At 40.5% G+C, this 16479-nt stretch overlaps 1 pseudogene; it reads left to right on the forward strand.

Moving 5' to 3' along the window:
- Positions 1 to 8166: 8166 nt before the first annotated feature.
- Positions 8167 to 9108, forward strand: LOC117885592 (annotated as a pseudogene).
- The last annotated feature ends 7371 nt before the right edge of the window (positions 9109 to 16479 follow it).

The raw sequence follows: 16479 nt of genomic DNA on the forward strand, positions 1-16479 counted from the left end.
ATATGTTAGATATATATGTTCCATTCTATATGCATCCAAAGAAGTGGGCTGTAGTCCACGAAAGCTTATGCTCTAATAAATTTGTTAGTCTCTAAGGTGCCACAAGTACTCCTGTTCTTCTTTTCACTCCTTACATGGTATCTGTACATACATTCCACAATGATATTAATGACCTGTGTGACCCTGACTTTCATTTAAAACCTCACTTGACATTCCTTGGTGACCCAGAATATACATACCAGAGTCAGGAGATTCTTGTAATCCCCTTGCCAGGTGGCAATGATGGGTTCTTGGGTCACAGCCTCCTATGCTGGGGCCGCGGTGTGCCCCCCATTCATCCTTCACCCCCATGCTAGAGACTGCTGTGAAATCAATGGGTGCTAAGCATCTAGATGCTTTTGGATACACTACTAGATGCTTCAGTTTCTTTACAGATCTGGTCCTTTGGCACTTAAGTCCCAGAGGTCGGCACTAGTGCGACCCACACACCCCATGCTCTGCTGCAACCAAACTCTGTAGATGCCTCAACTTGCTTGGTGCCACCATTTCCCTCATTGCCTATGTTTTAGGCCTCAGGGCCCCACAGGCTCAGTGTGATTCTCAAACAAGGTGAAGATAGGTGGGAGGGAGAGCTGATGTTACCCTTTAGTCCAGGGCTCAGGGGACTCACCGGGGATGCAGAAGATCCCGGTTCATTTCCCCATCTGCCTGGCAAAGTATTTGAACAGGGGTTTCCCATGTCCAGGACCAACCCTCTGGGCTGTAGAGAGTCATTCACAGGCTCTCCCTGGGCCCATGGAAATTTAATCATTTGTACACAGTGGAACAGCTTCAACAGGAGAGTGAAAGGAACCCACCACAGGATATCCCCAAGAGCAGTGACTGGGGACCTCACAGAGTTATGAGACACCCCTGTGCAGAGCTATTCCCATCAGGAAGGGGGGGGCTTGAACCAGGATCCCCCATATCCTGGGTGAGTATGCTAGCTACTAGGCTAGAGGTCAAAGGAGAAATGTCTGCCTGCTCTCCTAGGGGGTATTCTGTGTGGAGTCAGGCAGGCTCTGAGCACAGCTACTGCATTGGACCCACAGATGAAACAGGCAAGGCAATCACTATCTTCAGCTGGCTAGAGGACCACCCCAGCTTAGGTATAAGAAGGGCACCAGGGTGCCTCCCTGAGGCAGCAGGGCACATGTCCGGAGGCAAAAACACAGGCATCTACGTAACCTGAACAGCAAACAATTAGGTGCTGAGTGAGTTTAGGTGCCTGCAGGATTACATGGCAGTTTAGCAGGGTTTTGTGGATCACAGTGGTGCCTAAATCTGGGCTTTAAAGACATAAGTCCCTTTGTGGAAGGGGGGTCAGGTGTTACTCCATGTGAGGTAGTCTGGCAGAATCTGGCCTTAGTCTTATAAGCTGACTCCCCCTTAAAAGGTGTAATTCACCCATACATGGCCCCCTACACCAGCTCTGTCCTTCTTAAGCCCTTAACACAGAACTTAGCTGGAGCTTAGTTTGTCCAAATAGTCGTCCCCATAGTCTTGCTACTGTGGGGCAAGTTGTTCTTAGAGAGCCAAGGGCCACATTCTGGGCACACACCAGATCCCCCCTTAATGGAGCCTTAGCCAAACTCTACCAACTTTCACACAATCACTTTCCTTCTGGCCTCGGCCAGCCAGGAGCAGGACAGCCTGGACTCAAATCTGAAAAGAAATTCTCTCCACACTTCCAATGCATCAGTGAGTGACACAGGCTGGAGCCCAAACAGTGGACAGCAAGGAAGTTAGTGCCATGCTGGGTGCACCCTATGAGTCACTGTCCTGTCTCCAGCAGGGGCCAGCAGCTGAGGAAGGTGTAAGTGCACCTGCACTGGGACATTATGTAATGATCAGTCCCCCACATATGTGAGTTGGTTTAAGCCTTGACACATGGTGGTTTTAAGAACTCAGTCTGGATCTAGATGATTTTTGTTACAAGGTAACAAGAACATTATTCATGGTAGCAACTAGAATGTACCACAGCAAGACCCCACAGAAGGGTGATCTACAGGTTCAGGTTCTGGCTTATGACTTAGGAGACTTGAGCTCAAATCCCTGCTCTGCTGCAGACTTCCTGTGTGACTTAGAGCAAGTCATTTAGCCTCTGTGTTCCTCAGTTCTCCATCTGTAATTTGGGATGATAGTACTGCCCTACCTCACAGTGGTGTGCTGTGGATAACTATATTAACAATAGTGAGGTGCTCTGATTCTATGATGAGGGGGAGGGGGGCAGATAGTGTCTATGCTAAACAAAAAGAAGCCAAATCTAACAATCACTGTCCACTCCCCAGAACAGATTCACTGTCATAATATATACTATTCAATTGAAATAACGGGTCAGTTATTCATCTGGTATAACCAGTGCAGTGTCATTGACTTCACTGGGGCTGCAGTGATTTACATTATCTGAGCATCTATAGATGAATCAATAAACAAAATAGGTCAAAGTATATAGATCTTTCTAAATCTGCAATATTATGCATTGTAAATTATTCATTCATTACTGATCCAGCACATTGTTAGCGTGTTAAACAGGTGATGCATGTCCCAGAGGTAACCAGAACGTATTTAGACTCCTCAGAAATAGTTAACTCTTGGTCTTAGTGTCAGAGAATAAAAGGTATTTCTTTGCAACAGGGGAGGGCCAGTGATGTAAACTATATATTATGATTTTATATCAATTAGAGCCATTCCCATTTAGTAACTGACTTTCAAGGTAAGGAATACCTGGTGTTTTTACTTACTGTATTAGTGAGACAGGGAGAAAGAGAGGGAGGGGGGAAGTGAAAGTGAGATATTACACAGAGAGAAAGAAAGAGAGAGAGAGAGAGAGGTTTGTATAAGAATAGATAGATAGATAGATAGAACAAATTTGTATAACACAAGCTCTAATTTACACAAGATCAAAGACTAGCAAGCCTAAAATATAAACAAGGTGTCTTGTACAATCACACAGCAATGTAAAGATTATTACACATAGCAGCACAGCCAAGAAAGAACAAACTATGCTGCCTTTCCACTTCATCAACTTTCTGATCATGTTCTAAGTTAGGTGGCCAGGCTGCATGTGTATCTGATTCACCGCGGCATAGACAAGGTAATCAAAACACAAAAGACTGGTTGATTTTATCACACTCTAGCCTTTGTTTCGACTAACCTCCATGTTTTGCAGTATGGAACTGTGATACCAAGTCTAGCAAAAGTGAAGAGACATCACAAAGAGAAGATCGACTCTTTTGGTGAGTAGACATTTTCAGAACCAAGTAATTTGGTAAATAAATTGGATGGGTTCCTCTGATGGTGTGTATCTGTGCTGTTTCCTTGAACTGAGGATCTGAATAATTGGTTCTTCCTTGTCTTGAACCACATGTCATGTGTCAGAATATATACTTGGGCATAACTCAGTACAAGTTGGTGGAAAATGTTAATGTTCCATTGTGGTTGTGTCTTACATACATTTTATATAGGCTCGGATCACAAGATGCAAGGCAGTGTAGAATCAGGCCCATTTGTTTGTAGAGAAGAAGCTAGAATGAGGCTGGTTTGTCTGAACCATGGCAGATCCTTGTTCTGTTTTGGACAATGGGAGTTCTGCTGTTGATGTCAATAGCACCATATAGATCTTGCTCCTAGAAAATCTGTATTCTAGGACAACTGAAAAGCAAGACAGAGTTACCAAATTGCCACCATCAGCATGAGTGATAATAGTTAGATCTGGCCAAAAAATGTCATTTGTTTTTCATAGGAAATTTTGCAAAACATTTTTTCTAAAGATTTGTTTGTTTTGTTTTCTGTTTTATTTATTTTTATTATTTGTAATGGAAAAAACCCACCCCCTGAAAAATGTTTGGTTTTAGAAATCTGAAAACTAAATAGTTTAACCAAAAAAAGCAACATTGTAATTTTTTTTTATATTGTATTTTAAAAGCTGGAAAAAAATATCAGTTTAGGGTTTTGGAAACTATTTATTTATTTTGAGGACTGTTGGATTTCTATTGAACAAAAGGAAAATTTTGAATCCAAAAAATTCCCTCCCCCCAATTAAATCAATACACCGTCACTCTAAATGAATAGCCTGATTGTCAGAGATGAGCAACGTCATGAGCTCCCATTGACATCTGTTTGAATCTGGGAGGGCTTAGCATCTCTGAAGTTCAGGCCAATTACTGTGATACCTAGCTATGGCTTCCAGTGTCTAAGTGTAGCCACCTGAGTTGAAATGTTCTAGCCAACATTTTAAAATTGCTAACAATGTAGCATAATGGATAGAAAACTGCATGGGGCTGCAGGAAACATATGTTTTAGCCCTGGTACTGCTGGGTGGCTTTGGGAAAGATTTTAAAAGCATTTATGTGCCTAAATGCCTTCAAAAATCCAGCCCTACATCTCTCTGTGTCCTAGCTTCCTCATTTGTAAAATGGGGGTGAGGATACTGACATCTTTTTCAAAGTGCTTTGAGATCTAATAATGACAAATGCTATATAAGTCAACCTGTGGAACTCTTTGCCAGAGAATGTTGTGAAGGAAAAGACTATAACAGGGTTAAAAAAAGAACTAGATAAATTCTTGGAGGATAGATTCAATATTAGCCAGAATGGGCAGGGATGTTGTCCCAAGCCTGTTTGCCAGAAGTTGGGAATGGGCGACAGGGGATGGATTACATGATGATTAGACTGGTCTACAATTTTTGAGAAGTCATCTGCTTCAGAGATAAAATGTGCTATTTATTATGTATTTTGATGTGCTGAATTCAAATATGACAATTAAAACAACTGATTGACTACTGTTTCTAAGATATTTAAGTTTTTACATATTATGTCTATGTATATAGTGTAGATAGTAGAGTTTTAATCATAAATTGTAAACCTAGGTCTTTTCATGTGTTTATGGTTGCTTTACATGATAATATTTCATCTGTCCTGTTTATGTAACACTTTAAAAATCAGCAAAAGGGTTATATAAATAAAATTTATTATGAAACAAAAGACAAGAACTATTATGTACATAGTTTAGTCCTATTCAGTGTCTACAAGGCGCTTCTTGGCTTGTCTCTTGTATTCATTAAATGGAGCATCTCTTGTCACTGTCCAGCAATAGTCTGCAAGCATTGATGGGTTCGATTTGCCCTGATTTCATTTCTCCCTTGTTGCAATGTCCTGGTGAAATCGCTCGCCGTGCTTGTCGCTCACTGCTCCGCAGTTCAGTGGAAAAAAATCTAGATGAGAGTGCAAAAAAAGTATCTTTAGTAACATGTTGCAACCAAGGCTTTTGTATGCCTTGAGGAGGTTTTCCACCAACAACCTGTAGTTGTCTGCCTTGTTGTTTCCGAGAAAATTTATTGCCACTAACTGGAAGGCTTTCCATGCCATCTTTTCCTTGCCATGCAATGCATGGTCAAATGCATCATCTCGAAGAAGTTCACGAATCTGAGGACCAACAAAGACACCTTCCTTTATCTTAGCTTCACTTAACCTTGGAAATTTTCCATGTAGGTACTTGAAAGCTGCTTGTGTTTTGTCAATGGCCTTGACAAAGTTCTTCATCAGACCCAGCTTGATGTGTAAGGGTGGTAACAAAATCTTCCTGGATTCAACAAGTGGTGGATGCTGAACACTTTTCCTCCCAGGCTCCAATGACTGTCGGAGTGGCCAATCTTTCTTGATGTAGTGGGAATCTCTTGCACGACTATCCCATTCACAGAGAAAACAGCAGTACTTTGTGTATCCAGTCTGCAGACCGAGCAAGAGAGCAACAACCTTCAAATCGCCACAAAGCTGCCACTGATGTTGGTCATAGTTTATGCACCTCAAAAGTTGTTTCATGTTGTCATAGGTTTCCTTAATATGGACTGCATGACCAACTGGAATTGATGGCAAATTGCCATGATGCAGTAAAACAGCTTTAAGACTCGTCTTCGATGAATCAGTGAACAGTCTCCACTCATCTGGATCGTGGCTGTAAAGCAGTGTTATCAGTTTTGTTCATTATTTCTTGGACACGAGGCATTAGCCACTGTCAGAAGACAGGTTTCAGAGTAGCAGCCGTGTTAGTCAGTATCCGCAAAAAGAACAGGAATACTTGTGGCACCTTAGAGACTAACAAATTTATTTGAGCATAAGCTTTCATGGGCTACATCCCACTTCTTCGGATGCATAGAATGGAACATATACTGAGGAGATATATATACACACACATACAGAGAGCATGAACAGGTGGGAGTTGTCTTACTAACTCTGAGAGGCCAATTAAGTAAGAGAAAAAAAAAACTTTTGAAGTGATAATCAAGATAGTCCAGTACAGACAGGTTGATAAGAAGTGTGAGAGTACTTACATGGGGAGATAGAGTCAATGTTTATAATGGCTCAGCCATTCCCAGTCTTTATTGAAACCTAAATTGATTGTGTCTAATTTGCATATCAATTCGAGTTCAGCAGTTTCTCGTTGGAGTCTGTTTTTGAAGCTTTTCTGTTGTAAAATAGCAAGACAGGATACTAGGCTAAATGGACCTTTGGTCTGATCCAATATGGCTGTTCTTATGTTCTTTTAAGAACTAGGTATTAATGTTCTATTTGTGCAATGTCATCCGTAGTGACTTAAAGACTATTCAAAAGGCAATAACACTGTTCTGAACAGCTTACTGTCCATTCTTTCAAGTTGAAAGACAGAATAATCAGTTGGGAATCATGGGGAAAACAATGGGCGTAACAGGAAGAAGACATTTTTGCTTTTGTTCATAATGTTTGTGTGTGTGTTGAGTCTTTCGTGAGCAATCAGTTAAACAGAAATAGAGTGTTGAGGGGCATTGGTCACAGAAGAAAAGATTTTAGCCCACATCCTGAATCAGGTCTGGGAATGGAACCTGTGCAGAACCCCACTTACTTCACTGGGGTTCAGCATGGGGTCCATGCATGCAGCTCCAGCACCATGATCTGGGCTTTGAAGTGTTGTTCTATTTTGAGGTGTGTTGTAAGAATGACACTATTGTTTCAATCCCCTCCTTCAGTAGAATCCAGAGTAACATCTGTTGAGGTGACAGCCAAAAAATGGGTTTGAGAGCCAATAAAACGAAGAGAGTTTGAGGCAGATTCTGTTCTTTCTTGTGCATCATCAACTCACTTGCCTAGTAAATTGTTTTAAGATCTTCATAAAAATCAGTGGTTTTGTATAGATTTGACTGAGGGCAGCAGTGCAAACAATGGGGTCAAATAGGTGTCAGAATTTGGCCCGCTGAACCTATATAGCTGATGGGCAGATTTGGGTGCCTCAGGCTGAAGACACCTTAATGAGGTCTGTTTTTATACAGTGAGTGCTCAGCAATTTCAGAAAATAAACCCCCTTTAAGGGTTCCCAAGTCAACCATCCAAAAAATGAGAAAATCAAATGCACCATCCACTTTGGCAAATCTTGGCCTGTAACATTATACTAGATGGAGAGAACACATCCTGATTTCCACATCCCATATTTAACATCGGAGCTGGAAACTAGTGAAAAACATCTTTGATTTGCAAACCTGTCACAAATAAGTCATAATTTACCACTGATGTGATCCATTTTTTTACTGAGATAATACTACTGAAGTCATTGTACTTATGCTGGCATAAAGATGGAGCAATGCATGGGTGAATCACACCTATCTATGGAAATCATTGACAGACAACAGACAGACATTTGTTATGCTATTCTTATGAAGTTATCTGACCAAATACAACCACCCTAATCAGAAGGTTATTTGCAAATTGTCTTCTAATATTTCCTTAATTTTATCAGTTTCAACACAGTTAGATATGGAATGGATGATATAAGATCTGGTTTAGAAAATGGGTTGTGCAGGAGGTGTCCACAAGAGGATCTTGGTTTTATGGGTCACTGTATGAAAAATACCTTGGATAAGGTGTTCATGCCTTTGTAATTAAAGAAAATACTAATGTAAACCCTAATGTAATAGTACAAATCCTATTTTCAATTCACTTGGAGTGTGGAATTAGAATTTGGACATCTAAAGCCACTTGGTGCCTTTGAAACTCTCACTTGAATTTTCTTTCTCTCATGGAATTTTCAAATATTGTTATTATATTATATCATATTATACTATTTCATTTATTTTTTTCTCTTTTTACAGGTCACTATATGTGAATGGAAATCCAAACCAATGTGACTGAGTTTATTCTCATGGGATTTTCTCATGACCCACACCTCCAAATTTTCCTCTTCTTGGTATTTTTAGTTATTTACCTAATCACCCTAGTGGGGAACATGGCGATTATGCTAGTAATAAGGGTAGATCCTCACCTCCACACTCCCATGTACTTCTTCCTGTCTCATTTGTCCTTTGTCGATATCTGCTATTCCTCAGTGGTTGTCCCTAAGATGTTGGTGAATTTCCTAACAAAGCACAAAACCATTTATATCAATGGTTGTCTTGCCCAGATGTTCTTCATTCTGCTCTTAGCTGTTACTGAAATTTTCATACTCTCAGCAATGGCTTATGACCGATACGCTGCCATATGTCACCCATTGCATTATGCAGTGACCATGAACAAACGAGTCTGCAGCCAGTTGGTGGGCTGTTCATGGACAATGGGGCTCTTGTATTCACTGGTCAACACTGTCCTTGTGTTAAAGTTACACTTTTGTGGGCCCAATGAAATCAGGCATTTCAGCTGTGAGCTCCCTCCACTATTACAGCTATCTTGTACTGGGACCTTCACCAACAAAATAGCTCTTCTTTCTTCTGCTGTGATATTTGGTTTCAGCTCCTTCCTCCTCACCCTGGTCTCCTACATGTTCATCATCTCCACCATCCTGAGGATACGCTCTGTGGAGGGCCAACGTAAAGCCTTCTCCACCTGCAGCTCCCACCTTATCGTGGTGGGTTTATTGTACATGACAGCTATTTTCCAGTACATGAAACCCAGCTCAGTCACTTCACTTGTTTTAGATGAGCTGTTCTCTATCCAGTACAGCATCTTGACCCCCATGTTAAACCCCATCATCTACAGCCTGAAAAACAAAGAAGTGAAAACAGCCCTGAGGAAAATAATGGAAAAAAATACAGTTTGTCTTATTTAATGTTTGGCTCAAAATACCATCACCACCATCTTCCTTGTTTACCTCCTCAACCTATTTGACGGCATCTGCTGCTCCTTTCTTAGGTTTCCAGTTGTTTAGAACAGTGTCTGTATGATTGTACAGTACCCAACACAATAAGTTCCTGAACACTGGGAAGAAAACTCAGTAGGGTTGGTCAAAACATTTCATTCAATTTTTTTTCAGTACATAATGGTCAATACTGGATCTTTTTTCAAATAGACAACATTGATATCTATTGAATATTTTTCTTTTTTTACATCATCAGTAGTTTTAGCCTCTCCATTTAGTAACAGGCCTGTACCATTGTTATGATTTCTTTTTTCCAGATTGTCTTGAAAATGTCCTTCTTATTTTCCTTAGCCCTGCCATTGATGGATTTTTCCCTGTCTTTAGCTTCCATTATCAATGTTTTACACTTCATAACTTCTAATATGTATTCATTACTATCTACTTCACCTTTTTTCCATTCGTTAGACTTTTGTTTTTATTTTAACTGCTACTTTAACTTCCCCCCTTCACCAGGATGGGCTCTTAACCAACATTTTCTTTTCTCAAAAATGTGGAATGGTGGCTTTGGGGCCACCTAGTAAACCTTTTTTAAAACAACTCCTAGTTATAAATAAGTTTTTTTCTGTCTGAATTTTTCATCCTAATAAATTTTGCTCTGTTTAATTAGCCCTTTTAAAGCACCAGAGGTGTGTCTGTAAATATAAATATATTATTGGTTGGGACCATCCTCTGTTTGCCCATAAGAAATGTAGTCAGGTAATTTTCAGTGGTCTGCAGGTAAGCACCAACTTCAGGACATTTATGCAGGAAGCATGCACATTTTTGTTTCTTTGTTCATTAAGTTTATGAAATCCCGAGATGAGATTTTAGGGATGGTAATGGGGACTGGAGGATAGCTAATGTGACACCAATTTTTAAAAATGTCTCCAGAGGTGATCCCGGCAATTACAGGCTGGTAAGCCTGACTTCAGTACTGGGCAAACTGGTTGAAACTATAGTAAAGAACAAAATTGTCAGACACATAGGTTGAACACTATTTGTTAGGGAAAAGTCATCATGGTTTTTGTAAAGGGAAATCATATCTCACCAAACTAGCAAAATTCTTTGAGGTGGTCATCAAGTATGTGGACCAAAGGGATCCAGTGGATATAGAGTACTTAAATTTTCAGAAAGCCTTTGACAAGGTCCCTCACTAAAGGTTTTTAAGGAAAGTAAGCTGTCACGGGATAAGAAGGAAGGTTCTCTCATCAGTTGGTAACTGGTTAAAAGATAGGAAACAAAAGATAAGAATAAATGGTCAGTTTTCAGGATGGAGAGAGGTAAATAGTGGTGTCCCCAGGGGTCTGTAGTGGGACCAGTCCTATTCAACATATTCATAAATTATCTGGAAAAAGGGGTAAACAGTGGGGTGGAAAAAAATTGCAGTTGATACAAAACTATTCAAGATAGTTAAGTCCAAAGCAGACTGAGAAGAGTTACAAAGAGACCTCACAAAATGTAGTGACTGGGCAACAAAATGGCAGATGAAATTCAATATTGAATAATGCAAAGTAATGCACATTGGAAAAAAATAATCACTACTATATATACAAATTGATTAGATTTAAATTAGCTGTTACCACTCAAGAAAGAGATATTGGAGTCGTGGATAAGTTCTCTAAAAACTTCCAATCGATGTGCAGAAGCAATAAAAAAAAGCTAACAGAATGCCAGGAATTATTAGGAAAGGGAAAGGTAATAAGACAAAATATATCATATTGACTCTATATAAATACATGGTACGCCCACATCTTGAATAATGTGTGCAGATCTGGTTGCCCCATCTCAAAAGAGATATATTGGAATTGGAAAAGGTTAAAAAAAGAACTACATAAGTTCATGGAGGATAGGTCCATCAATGACTATTGGCCTGGATGGGCAGAAATGGTGTCCCTAGTCTCTGTTTCCCAGAAGCTGGGAATGGGCAACAGGGGATAGATCACTTGATGATAGGTTTAAAACAAATAAAAGGAAATTCTTCTTCACACAGTGTACAGTCAACTTGGGGAACTCCTTACCTGAGGAGGTTGTGAAGGCTAGGACTTTAACAGTGTTTAAAAGAGAACTGGATAAATTCATGGAGGTTAAGTCCATTAATGGCTATTAGCCAGGATGGGTAAGGATTGGTGTCCCTAGCCTCTGTTTGTCAGAGGGTGGAGATGGATGGCAGGAGAGAGATCACTGGCAGGAGAGAGATCATTACCTGTTAGGTTCAATCCCTCTGGGGCACCTGGCATTGGCCACTGTTGGTAGACAGGATACTAGGCTAGATGGACCTTTTGTCTGACCTAGTATGGCTGTTCTTATGTTCTTATATTCTTATGAATAAATGGTCATTTTCACAGTGAAGAGAGGTAAATTGTGGAGTCTTCCAAGGATCTGCACTGGGATCATTGCTTTTCAACATATTCATGAATGATCTGGAAAAAAGGGGTAAACGGTGAGGTGGCCAAGTTTGCAGATGATACAAAATTATTCAAGATAGGTAAGCCCAAAGCAAACTGAGAAGCGTTTCAAAGGGATATCACAAAACTGGATGGCTGGGCAACAAAATGACAGATGATTCATAGATCGATAGATACTAGGACTGGAAGGGACCTCGAGAGGTCATCGAGTCCAGTCCCCTGCCCTCATGGCAGGACCAAATACTGTCTAGACCATCCCTGATAGACATCTATCTAACCTACTCTTATATAACTCCAGAGATGGAGATTCCACAGGCTCCCTAGGCAATTTATTCCAGTGTTTAACCACCCTGACAGTTACGAACTTTTTCCTAATGTCCAACCTAAACCTCCCTTGCTGCAGTTTAAGCCCACTGCTTCTTGTTCTATCCTTAGAAGCTAAGGTGAACAAGTTTTCTCCCTCCTCGTTATAACACCCTTTTAGATAGCTGAAAACTGCTATCATGTCCCCTCTCAGTCTTCTCTTTTCCAAACTAAACAAACCCAGTTCTTTCAGCCTTCCTTCATAGGTCATGTTCTCAAGATCTTTAATCATTCTTTTTGCTCTTCTCTGGACCCTTTCCAATTTCATCACATCTTTCTTGAAATGCGGTGCCCAGAACTGGACACAATACTCCAGTTGAGGCCTAACCAGCGCAGAGTAGAGCGGAAAAATAACTTCTCGTGTCTTGCTCACAACACACTTGTTAATGCATCCCAGAATCATGTTTGCTTTTTTTGCAACAGCATCACACTGTTGACTCATATTTAGCTTGTGGTCCACTATAACCCCTAGATCCCTTTCTGCCATACTCCTTCCTAGACAGTCTTTTCCTATTCTGTATGTGTGAAACTGATTTTTTCTTCCTAAGTGGAGCACTTTGCATTTGTCTTTGTTAAACTTCATCCTGTTTATCTCAGACCATTTCTCCAATTTGTCCAGATAATTTTGAATTATGACCCTATCCTCCAAAGCAGTTGCAATCTCTCCCAGTTTGGTATCATCTGCAAACTTAATAAGCGTACTTTCTATGCCAATATCTAAGTCGTTGATGAAGATATTGAACAGAGCCAGTCCCAAAACAGACCCTTGCGGAACTCCACTTGTTATACCTTTCCAGCAGGATTGGGAACCATTAATGAAATTCAGTGTTGGTAAGTGTAAAGTAATGCACATTGGAAAACATAATCCCAACTATAAATACAAAATGATAGGGTCTAAATTACCTCTTACCACTCAAGAAAGAGATCTTGGAATCATTGTGGATAGTTCTCTGAGAACATCCACTTAGTGTGCAGTGGCAGTCAAAAAAGTTAACACAATGCTGGGACCATTAAGAAAGGCATAGAAATAAGACAGAAAATATCATAATTCTACTATATAAATGCATGGTATGCCCATATCTTGAATAGTGCATGCAGTTCTGGTCACCTTATCTCAGAAAATATATATTAGAATTGGGAAAAGTACAGAGAAGGGCAACAAAAATTATTAGGGTATGGAACACATTCCATATGAGGAGAGACTAAAAGACTAGGACTGTTAAGTTTAGGAAAGATATGAATAAGGAGGCATATGACAGAAGTCTATAAAATCATGACTGGTGTGGAGAAAGTGAATAAGGAAATATTATTTACCCCTTCACATAACAGAAGAACCAGGGGTCAGCCAATGAATTTTAATTGGCAGCAGGTTCAAAATAAGCACAAGGAGTATATCATCACACAATGCACAGTGAACCTGTGGGACGTTGCCAGGGGATGTCGTGAAGGCCAAAAGTAGGGAGGGAGTGCTCAGTGGTTTGAGCATTGGACTGCTAAACCCAGAGTTGTGAATTCAATCCTTGAAGGGGCCATTTAGGGATCTGGAGCAAAAATCTGTCTGGGGATTGGTCCTGCTATAAACAGTGGGTTAGACTAGATGACCTCCTGAGGTCCCTTCCAACCCTGATATTCTATGATTCTATGATAAACTGGTTCAAAAAGAAATTAGATACGTTCATGGAGTATAGGTCCATCAATGGCTATTAGTCAAGATGGTCAGGCATTCAACCCCATACTCTGGGTGCCTCTAAACCTCTGACTGCCAGAAGCTTGGACTGGATGACAGGGGATGGATCATTGAATAATTGCCTTACTCTGTTTATTCCCTCTGAAGCATTTGGCACCGGCCACTGTTGGACGATAGGACACTGGACTGTATGGACAAATGGTCTGACCCACTATGGCCATTGTTATGTTCTGGGAATGTTTTAAATCATTGCTTTGGATTTTATTCATCTGCCCATCGTGCCATAAATACAGCTATCAGATGCATTTGAAAGAATTGCTGATTGGTGTGCTAATTATACTGTTACATTAAAGAGTTCTGTATTGTTGAAAGCAGTGAAGTGCAAAACATGTTTTTACAGTCCTGGTTAGGAAATCCTGCTAGCTCATGGAGCAATTTAAACACTCACACACACATGCAACTTAATAATAAATGGAGATATACCTATCTCATAGAACTGAAAGGTCATCAAGTCCAGCCCCCTGCCTTCACTAGCAGTACCAAGTATTGATTTTGCCCCAGATCCTTAAGTGGCCCCCTTCAAGGGCTGAACTTACAACCCCAAGTTTAGGAGGCCAATGCTCAAACCACTGAGCTGTCCCTCCTCCTAAACTTGCAATCATATATGGCGCAGATCCATTAATTGCATAATCCAATAGCATCTCTTGTATTTCTCCAAGTCTAAACAAAGGATGTAATGTGTAACAAGACCCGAAAATGTGGAGGGATATCAATTATGCAGGAAACCTAAAATGATACATCATTCCTTCCTTCAATGTGGGAAAACTTAAAATGGACTTGTGGTAATGCATTAGGTTTGCTTTCAGAAGAGATCAATTCCCTGTTCCATCACTGTGGGTTGCTTGGGGCAAGTAAATTCATATTTTATCCGCCTCCATTTCTTGTCTGTAACGAGGCTGCATACTGTCTTACCAGAAGGACATAGACAAACTAGAGGGGGTTCCAAGAAGGGCCCTGAATCATCATCTGTGTTCAGGGAGGTCCTGCTGAAGCAGGAGACATTGAAATTCTGGCCAATTTTGTGGAGGGCACAACGGAGATGCATTGTATACGTGGGCAGGAGAGTATGAGATTTTCAGGTGCTCCTTTATTACATTGCATGAGCTACCCATAGAATGGACTCCAGTGAAGATGGGATTACAGTGTCCATGGAGACAATGCAGAAGTCCAACAAGATGGATGGCAGAATATGGGAATGGGTGGAACCTATATTACACTCCCGACCCCTGCGCACACAGCCACCAAAATGCTGAACAGCAGAGATAAAGTGGTTTGGAGGGTTAAATAATCTGGGACAGCCACAGAGTTGGTGCTAATTAGTCCCTTCAGGAAGCATGAAGGGAACTAGATGCCAGAATGGGACTCTCTGGGTCGCAGTAAGTCCCTCATCTGCTTCTGGAACAGCACAGGTAACATCAGGCTTTTGAAAGGAGACTAGGAGTATTAGAATGATAGAAATGTAGGGTTGGAAGGAATACACAGGCCATCCCTTTGTCCAGCCTGTTCTTAGAATCCTCCAGTGACAGGAATCCCACAACCTCTCTTGGAAGCCTCTTCTAGAGCGTAACTACCCTGAGAGTTAGAAAGTTTTTCCTAACTTCTAACCTAAATCTCCTTTGCTGCAGATTAAGCCTGCTTCTTCTAGCCCTGCCTTCAATGGATATGAAGAACACTTGTTCACCATCTTCTTCAATAACAGCCCTCAACATATTTAAAGACTGTTTTCACCTCTTCCCCCTCCCCGTCTTTCTTTTCTCAAGACTAAACATGACCAGATTTTTAAACCTTTCCTCATGAGACATGTTTTTTAAAACTTATTTTTTTTCATATTTTGTTGCTTTCCTCTGAATTCTCCAATTTATCCACATCTTTTCTGAAATGTGATGCCCAGAACTGTACACAGTACTCCAGCTGGGGTCTCACCAGTGCTGAGTGGAGTAGAACAATTACCTCCCATGTCTAACATATGCCTCTCATGTTAATAAACCCCAGAATGATATTAGCCTTTTTTTGTAAATGCATCACATTGCTGACTCATATTCGATTTGTGATCCACTATAACCCCAAGGTTCTTTTCAGAAGTACCATCACCTGGCTAGTTTACCCAATTTTGTGGTTGTGCATTTGAATTTTCCTTTCTAAGTGTTGCACGTTGCACTTGCTATTATTGAATTTCATCTTGTTGATTTCAGATCAATTGTCCAATTTGTCAAGGTCATTTGGAATTCTTATCCTGTCCTCTAAAAGAGCTTGAAACTCCACCCAGGCTGCTTTCATCGGCAAATTTTATAAAAATACTCTCCACTCCATTATCCAAGTCATTAATGAAAAAATGAATATTACCAGACCCAGGACAGACCTCCATGGGACTCCACTAGATACATCCCCCTAGTTTGACAGTGGATCACTGATAGCTACTCTTTGAGTGAGGTATTTCAAGTAGGTTGGCACGTATCTTATAGTAATTTAATCTAAACCACATTTCCCTAGATTGCTTACCAGAATGTCACATGGGACTGTGTAGGAACTAAAATCAAGATCTATCATATCTACAGCTTCTCTCTCATCTACTGGGCCAGTAACCCTGTCCACGAAAGAAATTAGGCAGATTAGGAATGATTTGTTCTTGACAAAGCTATATTGAAACTTTAACTTTTTTAATCTCAGCATCTACTGTCATTAAATAATTATTTTCTGGTTCCCTCCTATTGTCTGACACCCCCATAATTTCCCGCAACTGTGAAAACTTAAATTGATAAAAATAAAAATAAAATGCTTAAAAGTCAT

The sequence above is a fragment of the Trachemys scripta genome, chromosome 12 (genome assembly GCF_013100865.1).
Source record: "Trachemys scripta elegans isolate TJP31775 chromosome 12, CAS_Tse_1.0, whole genome shotgun sequence".
NCBI lineage: Eukaryota > Metazoa > Chordata > Testudines > Emydidae > Trachemys > Trachemys scripta.